The sequence below is a fragment of the Daphnia pulex genome, chromosome 9 (assembly GCF_021134715.1).
Source record: "Daphnia pulex isolate KAP4 chromosome 9, ASM2113471v1".
Classification (NCBI taxonomy): Eukaryota; Metazoa; Arthropoda; class Branchiopoda; order Diplostraca; family Daphniidae; genus Daphnia; species Daphnia pulex.
This window is the reverse complement of record NC_060025.1, coordinates 9,570,725-9,584,193: the sequence shown is the minus strand read 5'-3', so window position 1 is coordinate 9,584,193 and position 13,469 is coordinate 9,570,725.

Genomic DNA, 13,469 nt, shown 5'->3' with positions numbered 1-13,469 from the left:
AGCGCTCTTCCAACTGAGCTACTTGACATATCAGCCAACAAACTTTGTGTTAGTCACTATATTGGACTTCTGGTATAACCAATGTAAATTGCAAAATCGATTCTGGCAAAGCTTGAAAAATGAAACCTGCAATAATCGACCTCTTTTCGGGATAACCTGGAATTGGATCCACCGGGAATTGAACCCGGACGTTCTGAACGCGAGTTCAGCGCTCTTCCAACTGAGCTACTTGACATATCAGCCAACAATCTTTGTGTTAGTCACTATATTGGACTTCTGGTATAACCAATGTAAAAATCGATTCTGGCAAAGCTTGAAAAATGAAACCTGCAATAATCGACCTCTTTTCGGGAGGATCTGGAATTGGATCCACCGGGAATTGAACCCGGACGTTCTGAACACGAGTTCAGCGCTCTACCAACTGAGCTAATTGACATGTCGACCAATACATTTTTTATTAGTTACTATATTGGACTTCGAGTATAACCAATACAAATTTCAAAATACGGGGAATACCGCATAAACGTAGGTAACGAATCGGTAAAAACCTCCAAAAACAATCCTGGCAGAGCTCGGAAAACGACCAGATCAAACCTGCAGTAACGAATCAAGCAAAATTCTTCAAAATCGATCCTGGCAAAGCTTGGAAAATATTTTTCAGCAACACAAAATACAAAAACGGCACTTTTTAACTATCCGACGGTCGACAATTGGCCACCGGCAGCAAACCAGTAGGGAAAGCGGAGAAAACTGAACTCCCTCGCGGACATTACGACCGCCCGGGATAGCCTAAGAGCCCGGGGGGATCAGGGAATGACGGGTTCGGCGAGAACGGCTACTCTTGCGCCCAGTACTCGGCCCGCTTAACCGGACCTTTTTAGACCAGACGATACAGCCAAAATAAAAAGCTCACAGTTTTAAGCCGAAAATGTATCCATGGGACACGCCGTAATTTCACGGCTTTTACTGATTTTATAAAAAACATAAAACCTTTCAAAAAAACATATAAAATATGGACGACATATCTTGGATTAGTGCAACCACCACATGAATCCAATACGGAATGTTCTAGAAGATTCTAGAACGTTCTGGAAGGTTCGAGAACAATCCTCGAACGCCCGCGATTTATTAATTGACACTATTGTCTACCCAACCTACGGGGAATTCCTTACCCCCTGAACTTTAAACGCCACCGCTGCGAATCTGGGTATATAAACCCCCGACGTTTATCGTTCCTACATCATTCGACTACAAGAGAGCCAAGAACAAGCTCGTTCCGGAATAGTCTAAGTATCCTCCGCCTCTTTTGGTATACCAAACTTTTTTGTTTAATTTTTTTGTTAAAATGTATCCAAAACAGGTGTTTCTGCTCGCGTCGTGTCTGGCCCTCCATAGCCGGCACTTGGTTTGCGGAATTTCGCCACTCTACCCAACCCCCGCTCTTCCAACTGAGCTACTTGACATATCAGCCAACAAACTTTGTGTTAGTCACTATATTGGACTTCTGGTATAACCAATGTAAATTGCAAAATCGATTCTGGCAAAGCTTGAAAAATGAAACCTGCAATAATCGACCTCTTTTCGGGATAACCTGAAATTGGATCCACCGGGAATTGAACCCGGACGTTCTGAACACGAGTTCAGCGCTCTTCCAACTGAGCTACTTGACATATCAGCCAAGAATCTTTGTGTTAGTCACTATATTAGACTTCTGGTATAACCAATGTAAATTCCAAAATCGATTCTGGCAAAGCTTGAAAAATGAAACCTGCAATAATCGACCTCTTTTCGGGATAATCTGGAATTGGATCCACCGGGAATTGAACCCGGACGTTCTGAACACGAGTTCAGCGCTCTACCAACTGAGCTAATTGACATGTCGACCAATACATTTTTTATTAGTTACTATATTGGACTTCGAGTATAACCAATACAAATTTCAAAATACGGGGAATACCGCATAAACGTAGGTAACGAATCGGTAAAAACCTCCAAAATCAATCCTGGCAGAGCTCGGAAAACGACCAGATCAAACCTGCAGTAACGAATCAAGCAAAATTCTTCAAAATCGATCCTGGCAAAGCTTGGAAAATATTTTTCAGCAACACAAAATACAAAAACGGCATTTTTTAACTATCCGACGGTCGACAATTGGCCACCGGCAGCAAACCAGTAGGGAAAGCGGAGAAAACTGAACTCCCTCGCGGACATTACGACCGCCCGGGATAGCCTAAGAGCCCGGGGGGATCAGGGAATGACGGGTTCGGCGAGAACGGCTACTCTTGCGCCCAGTACTCGGCCCGCTTAACCGGACCTTTTTAGACCAGACGATACAGCCAAAATAAAAAGCTCACAGTTTTAAGCCGAAAATGTATCCATGGGACACGCCGTAATTTCACGGCTTTTACTGATTTTATAAAAAACATAAAACCTTTCAAAAAAACATATAAAATATGGACGACATATCTTGGATTAGTGCAACCACCACATGAATCCAATACGGAATGTTCTAGAAGATTCTAGAACGTTCTGGAAGGTTCGAGAACAATCCTCGAACGCCCGCGATTTATTAATTGACACTATTGTCTACCCAACCTACGGGGAATTCCTTACCCCCTGAACTTTAAACGCCACCGCTGCGAATCTGGGTATATAAACCCCCGACGTTTATCGTTCCTACATCATTCGACTACAAGAGAGCCAAGAACAAGCTCGTTCCGGAATAGTCTACTAAGTATCTTTTTCACTTTTTTGGTATACCTTTTTGTTTAATTTTTTTGTTGTATCCAATTAAGTGTTTTGTTCGCGTCGTGTCTGGCTCCCCCAAGGGTCGGCACATGGTTTGCGGTCTTTCACCACTCCAGCCAAACGTATCTTCCTTCATTTTTGAACGACCGCCCGACGCCACAGTTACTGGACATCGCAGCACCAGCAGCCCGGATCTACCTCCTGCTAGGACTACTTTTCCAGCTGAGATAGAGCCACACTTATCGAAGGAGCCTTTCTACAATTGACGTCGCTCCCGGCCCGTCTGCAATCCGAGACAACGCCGTCACTTACCTTCTCTCTACTTCATAAATAATCTCACTCTGTAGATTTGTAACATTGGTTACACGGCCTGGTATTTAATAATAACCCGCCCGCCCGAAACACAGAAACTTGATTTCTCCTTTATCCTGGCCTGGTGTTTAGCACACACCTCCCAGTCGATCTATTTGTTTATCCTGGCCCGGTGTTTAGCACACACCCCCCAGTTGAATTATTATTTTTTTGGCTTAGCGCCAACCGGGATTCGAACCCGAGTCTTCTGGAACTTGAGTCCAGTGCTCTACCGACTGAGCCAAATCTCCTTTCCGATGATTCCAAATATAAAAACATCAACGGATTAATACTATAATTAGCACCATTATCACAATTAACGAATGCCAGACTGGGCAACGGTGCAAGCAGCAGCATACAGCAACCATTGCAAAATCATCATAAGAGTGCCACTACCAGCACGGGAACACAGCTCTGCTTACTACTTCCAGCTACATCCGACGATTACGATCCGCAATAAATATATCCTGGTCATCCCAAACGATTCGGGTGATTCAGCAATCTTCCACCGCTTCTACGCCAGTGACCATCACAAATCAGGGCACGGTTGCAGCAGATTATACAACAGCTCACTCAAAGGCAACTGGGGTTTTTTTCTACCCCACCAAGGAAGCCAGTGGTACGAATACCTCACGATCCCAAAAACTCACTGGGTTTTCGACTGTCTCTGGGCCCACCCAAAAGAAGGACCAATTTCAACGGAACAATTCCGCCGGGATCCCCAATTAATCTGGGAAAATCAAATACCGGTTCCTCCACACGACACGGAAAGTGAATCGGAAACCGAACACACATTCCGCTGCGGAAACCAATCGGAGGAAGAGGAAATCAACCTGGAGGAAGACATTCCAGACACCTTAGATCACCACGAAGCTGTAGCCGTAGATAACTTATTCCGCCACTACCAGGCAGGGACAATTACACCCACAGTAATTTCGGAGACACTGGAATCGATCCTAGGTAGCTCAGGTAGCTCGACCAATATCCCGTCCCCAGATTTACTCAACACATACGTGGAACAACTCATTGAAGTTGACGAACCCTACAGAGCGATCCCTCCGGAGCTGAGACAACCAGCAAACATAAGCTCCCCAGCGAGACCAAATTCTGACGATTGGCTGCAACCACCGCTATCGCAGTCAACAACACCAGAAGAGAGACCAAAATCTCTCCAAATCCCAAGTTTCCAGCCAAACACAGCTCTACACAAAACAAGCACACCAATGGATCGAATGGCCAACCTCCACATGCACCTGAAACAAACAGGCTTTGTAGCAGGTAGCTCACAACACCCTATACGAGCGGAAACTACCACTCCACATCCGGGTATAAACCCCAGAATGCTTTCCGACCAACGAATCCGCGAACTAGGCACATTGGACGCACAATTATCAAACCTGGAAACCGCCATTATTAGAAACAGCAACAAATTGAGCGATGGGCGCCCCCCGGTCAACATCACAGGCACCAAAATTCAAAGTCCGAGCCCGGAATTGGTACTCACGGACGACTTACTCACAGAGTTTAACACAATCGCATTGGCGGCAATGACAAAAATGTCGACTTTACTCATAGACTCACAATTAAAAGCTATGACCACAATCTGGGAAAATAGAAAGGATCTCTTAGATCGATGGAAGCCCGACGAACAAGAAATAGAGGCCGCCAAAAAATTCGAAGCATCTCGCACACACAAAGAAACAGTCTTTAAAGCCAGGCCAATAGCGGGCGGTAAAACAACATATAAATTCGAAGACCAGGAAAAAGGCATCGCGTTCGTCCCGGTGTTGGAAATCCCACCTGGAAACCGACCACCATCCACGAAAAATATTACACGCCCGCGTAGGCCTCAAACCCCGCCAAGGGACTCCGAGCGCTACACAGGAGCTAGACCACGCTCTACTTCGACTCGCGCCCGTATGGACCGACAAAATTACGGCGGTCAAGACTAGGACTCCGACCAGGAAAGGCCCAGGTTTGACCAGCATCGTAATACAAGATATTTCCAGCCGAACCAAAAAAACTAACCAAGAGGCGACGGCACCACCGAAGGGCAAAATTACGTAACATCAAAACAACTATTAAAACAACAGACATAAACGATTTTGTCCTCAACGATGCCGAAATAAACATCGGAACCGGCTTAGCCGAATTATTACACAAAGGCCTTTCCTTTATCCCCACCCATACAAAAAAACAACCGACACAGATAAAAAACGATCTACAACGACTTAGGCGTTTACTCAACCTTAAAATATACTGGGGTCTCAGAGGAAACCCCTCATTTCCTAAATCACTGCTATCCAAACAATGGAAATCCACATGGGAACCTCCACAATACATCAAATTCACGGAAATATGGCAAGAAACATATAAAAAACTAGCTTCAACACATATAACTCGCAGTAACCTCTCGAAAGCTGGTCGAAAAGCCTGCGAAGAGCTTCACAAAGCAACGGAGGTTTACACCCTAAAAGCCGACAAAGGTGGCAAAACAGTTACCTGGTCTAAAAGCAATTATATAAAGGAAGCCCAACGCCAACTATCAGACAAAAAAACATACCGGGAGCTCTCCAAAGAAGAAATGCAAAAAGAACTTATCACACTTGCTACGGATAGAGACGCATTGGCAAAACTTCTTTTGCGGGATAAATTTATAACGAAAAAAGATTTCAACAACATCAGAAACCGACCACCAAAAGCTTCAGCAATTTATTTTCTCCCAAAAATACACAAAGAAACTAGAGCGGACACAAACACTTTCGCAGGGCGACCAATCCTAGCGGCCATGGCCAGTACAACAAGAGATTTTGACCTCTTCCTGGCCGCTTTAACGGAACCACTATTACGGTTAATCCCAGGCTCACTTCAAGACACAACAGCTCTCATCAACGACCTTGAATCCTTAGGGACACTCCCTGAAGGTTGTTCTCTCTTTTCTGCCGACGTGGTCGGGCTCTACCCCAGCATACCATGGGACGAAGGGATTAAGTCAGCAACACAATTCTATGCCGCAAACTTCCACATACTGCTCCATGAAGCACGGGCAAATAACACAATGCGACCACCCAACCCGAGATTATTTAGACAGATGCTAACTCTCGTGGTGAAGAAAAATATCCTCCATCTTCAGAACCAGCAGTGGTTCCACCAACTGAGTGGCACAGCCATGGGATGCTCCATCTCAGTATATTTTGCAAACACGTTTATGTACTACAGAACGGCTCACCTACTTAATAACCCACCTCCAAACCTCATTTATTTGGGGCGATACATCGACGACCTGATTGGTATATGGAAAGGGGATAAAAATGAAATAATACCGACATTTGATGGGGTAGTAGACGAAGCATTAAAACTCACATTCGTGATATCGGATGAACCACTAGAGGCATTGGATCTCAAAATATCCATCAATCCTCAAAATTCGTTGGACTTTAAACTCTTCAGGAAGCCAACGGATGGCCACCAATACGTACACTTCACCTCAATGCACCCACCAGCATTGCTTAAAAGCATTCCATACTCACAACTTCTGCGTATACGACGTAATACCACACACACTAAGGATTTCGATAACGAAGCCGCAGCGTTATTACAAAGACTGGACAGGAGGGGATATCCGACTCATCTACTATTAACAGCTTTCAAAAAAACATTATACAAAAGGAGAAGAACTCTGTTACACCCATTCAAGCCCAATCAAACTAAAACGGGATTTACCTTTATCACAAAATACGATCTAGGAAAAGAAAAAACCACAAGAAAAGCACTCAACTATCTGTGGAAAGAAATATCCAAGGAATTAAAAATATACAACACCCAAATGGAAGATCAAATACCATTAGACCCACCGCGCATAGCTTACCAAGTGGCCAAAAGAATAGGCGACGGGTTAGGAAAACAATATAAACAAGGACCACAGGACAACCCCCCTCCTTGAAATAATGGAGCTGGCAAGCCATCTTCCGCCTATGTATCATAGACGGACAGACTGGAATAACCAGGCATATTTCAGGAGGACCTTGAACGACGAGCCCAGGGATCGAACCCGGGTTGTCGGTATGCGTTGCCAGTGTGGTGGCTACTGACCCACACGGCACATCATTTTTTAACTCAGTTTATGTTTTCCACCAACTAATCCTGGATGCTGACACCCTTCTCTTTTTCAAAGCTCAGAATATTATGAACCACATAATTTATAAAGAACACATATAAAAACAGACGCGGCTTTTCGCCTTAGAACACTCTCGTGGACGTCTGCCAGGGGAGGGAATATCCACGCCGTGCTTGTGGCTCGGGTCCGTAAGGTCCCACAGTTTAGAGTCGTGCACCCGCCGTAACTTTAAGGAACCAATGCCGTCCGCTACAACGGGCACCAAGATCCTCTCAGCTCGACTTCGGGCCGTCCATGAGCGTTTGATCACAGCATATGCCCCAGTGGCGGTAGCGGCTCCCCACTTTTACATGGTTCGCGCCCCTGGGGACACACACGGTGGCTACTACTCATTAGCCTTAGACTTTTTTGGCAGAATCGCCTATGTCACCCACCATTTAAGCGGTGTCTCCGAGATTCGAACCCGGCTCTTCTGGATACTATTCCAGTGCACTACCATTGTGCTAAGTGACATATCAACCAGCTAACATATTTGTGACCCCTATGTTGGACTCTGGGCACTCTGAGCCTTAAACACATTTGTTTCTGGGATAAAAACATTTCTTGGACATCAATTGGGAATTGCCCACCTGGTTCCATGGTAATCCGGAATTAGACGCACCGGGATTCGAACCCGGACGTTCTGAACACGAGTTCAGCGCTCTACCAACTGAGCTACTTGACATATCAACAAATAAACTTTTTGTTAGTCACTATATTGGACTTCGGGTATAACCAAGGTAAACTTCAAAATACGGGAATACCATATAAACGTACGTGCTTGTACACATGCCAGTTGCACCGGAATAAATTATATGACCATCGAAACAAATCGAAACGACTACTAAGGGTCATTACATATAATCTTTAAACTGGCCTACCTAACCTGACAGGCGGTCTAAACATTCCTGGATCTAGGAAAAATATCACAGAATACCGGCTCCGCCGGAATAAAATCCTACGACCTCGGGCACAAATAAAAACAATTATTATTTCACATATCATCTTTAAACTGGCCTACCTAACCCGACAGGCGGTCTAAAAATTCCCGGATCTAGGTAAAAATATCACAGAATACCGGCTCCGCCGGAATAAAATTCTACGACCTCGGACGCAAATAGAAACGATTATTATTTCACATATAATCTTAAAACTGGCCTACCTAACCTAACAGGCGGTCTAAAAAAACCAAAATCGACCCCTTTTTTTCAGGATAATCTTGAATTGGATCCACCGGGATTTGAGCCCGGACGTTCTGAACACGAGTTCGGCGCTCTTCCAACTGAGCTACTTGACATATCAGCCAACAAACTTTGTGTTAGTCACTATATTGGACTTCTGGTATAACCAATGTAAATTGCAAAATCGATTCTGGCAAAGCTTGAAAAATGAAACCTGCAATAATCGACCTCTTTTCGGGATAACCTGAAATTGGATCCACCGGGAATTGAACCCGGACGTTCTGAACACGAGTTCAGCGCTCTTCCAACTGAGCTACTTGACATATCAGCCAAGAATCTTTGTGTTAGTCACTATATTAGACTTCTGGTATAACCAATGTAAATTCCAAAATCGATTCTGGCAAAGCTTGAAAAATGAAACCTGCAATAATCGACCTCTTTTCGGGATAATCTGGAATTGGATCCACCGGGAATTGAACCCGGACGTTCTGAACACGAGTTCAGCGCTCTACCAACTGAGCTAATTGACATGTCGACCAATACATTTTTTATTAGTTACTATATTGGACTTCGAGTATAACCAATACAAATTTCAAAATACGGGGAATACCGCATAAACGTAGGTAACGAATCGGTAAAAACCTCCAAAATCAATCCTGGCAGAGCTCGGAAAACGACCAGATCAAACCTGCAGTAACGAATCAAGCAAAATTCTTCAAAATCGATCCTGGCAAAGCTTGGAAAATATTTTTCAGCAACACAAAATACAAAAACGGCATTTTTTAACTATCCGACGGTCGACAATTGGCCACCGGCAGCAAACCAGTAGGGAAAGCGGAGAAAACTGAACTCCCTCGCGGACATTACGACCGCCCGGGATAGCCTAAGAGCCCGGGGGGATCAGGGAATGACGGGTTCGGCGAGAACGGCTACTCTTGCGCCCAGTACTCGGCCCGCTTAACCGGACCTTTTTAGACCAGACGATACAGCCAAAATAAAAAGCTCACAGTTTTAAGCCGAAAATGTATCCATGGGACACGCCGTAATTTCACGGCTTTTACTGATTTTATAAAAAACATAAAACCTTTCAAAAAAACATATAAAATATGGACGACATATCTTGGATTAGTGCAACCACCACATGAATCCAATACGGAATGTTCTAGAAGATTCTAGAACGTTCTGGAAGGTTCGAGAACAATCCTCGAACGCCCGCGATTTATTAATTGACACTATTGTCTACCCAACCTACGGGGAATTCCTTACCCCCTGAACTTTAAACGCCACCGCTGCGAATCTGGGTATATAAACCCCCGACGTTTATCGTTCCTACATCATTCGACTACAAGAGAGCCAAGAACAAGCTCGTTCCGGAATAGTCTACTAAGTATCTTTTTCACTTTTTTGGTATACCTTTTTGTTTAATTTTTTTGTTGTATCCAATTAAGTGTTTTGTTCGCGTCGTGTCTGGCTCCCCCAAGGGTCGGCACATGGTTTGCGGTCTTTCACCACTCCAGGCAAAGCTTGAAAAATGAAACCTGCAATAATCGACCTCTTTTCGGGATAATCTGGAATTGGATCCACCGGGAGTTGAACCCGGACGTTCTGAACACGAGTTCAGCGCTCTACCAACTGAGCTAATTGACATGTCGACCAATACATTTTTTATTAGTTACTATATTGGACTTCGAGTATAACCAATACAAATTTCAAAATACGGGGAATACCGCATAAACGTAGGTAACGAATCGGTAAAAACCTCCAAAATCAATCCTGGCAGAGCTCGGAAAACGACCAGATCAAACCTGCAGTAACGAATCAAGCAAAATTCTTCAAAATCGATCCTGGCAAAGCTTGGAAAATATTTTTCAGCAACACAAAATACAAAAACGGCATTTTTTAACTATCCGACGGTCGACAATTGGCCACCGGCAGCAAACCAGTAGGGAAAGCGGAGAAAACTGAACTCCCTCGCAGACATTACGACCGCCCGGGATAGCCTAAGAGCCCGGGGGGATCAGGGAATGACGGGTTCGGCGAGAACGGCTACTCTTGCGCCCAGTACTCGGCCCGCTTAACCGGACCTTTTTAGACCAGACGATACAGCCAAAATAAAAAGCTCACAGTTTTAAGCCGAAAATGTATCCATGGGACACGCCGTAATTTCACGGCTTTTACTGATTTTATAAAAAACATAAAACCTTTCAAAAAAACATATAAAATATGGACGACATATCTTGGATTAGTGCAACCACCACATGAATCCAATACGGAATGTTCTAGAAGATTCTAGAACGTTCTGGAAGGTTCGAGAACAATCCTCGAACGCCCGCGATTTATTAATTGACACTATTGTCTACCCAACCTACGGGGAATTCCTTACCCCCTGAACTTTAAACGCCACCGCTGCGAATCTGGGTATATAAACCCCCGACGTTTATCGTTCCTACATCATTCGACTACAAGAGAGCCAAGAACAAGCTCGTTCCGGAATAGTCTACTAAGTATCTTTTTCACTTTTTTGGTATACCTTTTTGTTTAATTTTTTTGTTGTATCCAATTAAGTGTTTTGTTCGCGTCGTGTCTGGCTCCCCCAAGGGTCGGCACATGGTTTGCGGTCTTTCACCACTCCAGCCAAACGTTTCACGCTGAGCACGATGAGATCAAAATCGGGTTTAGTTCCAACACTTGCCACTTGGTGGCGCTGCTTTTCCGACTTACTAAAAATGCTCAGAAACAGGCAATCGAGGATATATTCTTGATCAGCGTTTCACGCTGAGCACGATTTTATCAAAATCGGGTTTAGTTCCAACACTTGCCACTTGGTGGCGCTGCTTTCCAGACTTACTAAAAATGCTCAGAAACAGGCAATCGAGGATATATTCTTGATCAGCGTTTCACGCTGAGCACGATGAGATCAAAATCGGGTTTAGTTCCAACACTTGCCACTTGGTGGCGCTGCTTTCCCGACTTACTAAAAATGCTCAGAAACAGGCAATCGAGGATATATTCTTGATCAGCGTTTCACGCTGAGCACGATGAGATCAAAATCGGGTTTAGTTCCAACACTTGCCACTTGGTGGCGCTGCTTTCCAGACTTACTAAAAATGCTCAGAAACAGGCAATCGAGGATATATTCTTGATCAGCGTTTCACGCTGAGCACGATTTTATCAAAATCGGGTTTAGTTCCAACACTTGCCACTTGGTGGCGCTGCTTTCCAGACTTACTAAAAATGCTCAGAAACAGGCAATCGAGGATATATTCTTGATCAGCGTTTCACGCTGAGCACGATGAGATCAAAATCGGGTTTAGTTCCAACACTTGCCACTTGGTGGCGCTGCTTTCCAGACTTACTAAAAATGCTCAGAAACAGGCAATCGAGGATATATTCTTGATCAGCGTTTCACGCTGAGCACGATGAGATCAAAATCGGGTTTAGTTCCAACACTTGCCACTTGGTGGCGCTGCTTTCCAGACTTACTAAAAATGCTCAGAAACAGGCAATCGAGGATATATTCTTGATCAGCGTTTCACGCTGAGCACGATGAGATCAAAATCGGGTTTAGTTCCAACACTTGCCACTTGGTGGCGCTGCTTTCCAGACTTACTAAAAATGCTCAGAAACAGGCAATCGAGGATATATTCTTGATCAGCGTTTCACGCTGAGCACGATTTTATCAAAATCGGGTTTAGTTCAAACACTTGCCACTTGGTGGCGCTGCTTTCCAGACTTACTAAAAATGCTCAGAAACAGGCAATCGAGGATATATTCTTGATCAGCGTTTCACGCTGAGCACGATGAGATCAAAATCGGGTTTAGTTCCAACACTTGCCACTTGGTGGCGCTGCTTTCCAGACTTACTAAAAATGCTCAGAAACAGGCAATCGAGGATATATTCTTGATCAGCGTTTCACGCTGAGCACGATGAGATCAAAATCGGGTTTAGTTCCAACACTTGCCACTTGGTGGCGCTGCTTTCCAGACTTACTAAAAATGCTCAGAAACAGGCAATCGAGGATATATTCTTGATCAGCGTTTCACGCTGAGCACGATGAGATCAAAATCGGGTTTAGTTCCAACACTTGCCACTTGGTGGCGCTGCTTTCCAGACTTACTAAAAATGCTCAGAAACAGGCAATCGAGGATATATTCTTGATCAGCGTTTCACGCTGAGCACGATGAGATCAAAATCGGGTTTAGTTCCAACACTTGCCACTTGGTGGCGCTGCTTTCCAGACTTACTAAAAATGCTCAGAAACAGGCAATCGAGGATATATTCTTGATCAGCGTTTCACGCTGAGCACGATGAGATCAAAATCGGGTTTAGTTCCAACACTTGCCACTTGGTGGCGCTGCTTTCCAGACTTACTAAAAATGCTCAGAAACAGGCAATCGAGGATATATTCTTGATCAGCGTTTCACGCTGAGCACGATGAGATCAAAATCGGGTTTAGTTCCAACACTTGCCACTTGGTGGCGCTGCTTTCCAGACTTACTAAAAATGCTCAGAAACAGGCAATCGAGGATATATTCTTGATCAGCGTTTCACGCTGAGCACGATGAGATCAAAATCGGGTTTAGTTCCAACACTTGCCACTTGGTGGCGCTGCTTTCCAGACTTACTAAAAATGCTCAGAAACAGGCAATCGAGGATATATTCTTGATCAGCGTTTCACGCTGAGCACGATGAGATCAAAATCGGGTTTAGTTCCAACACTTGCCACTTGGTGGCGCTGCTTTCCAGACTTACTAAAAATGCTCAGAAACAGGCAATCGAGGATATATTCTTGATCAGCGTTTCACGCTGAGAACGATGAGATCAAAATCGGGTTTAGTTCCAACACTTGCCACTTGGTGGCGCTGCTTTCCAGACTTACTAAAAATGCTCAGAAACAGGCAATCGAGGATATATTCTTGATCAGCGTTTCACGCTGAGCACGATTTTATCAAAATCGGGTTTAGTTCCAACACTTGCCACTTGGTGGCGCTGCTTTCCAGACTTACTAAAAATGCTCAGAAACAGGCAATCG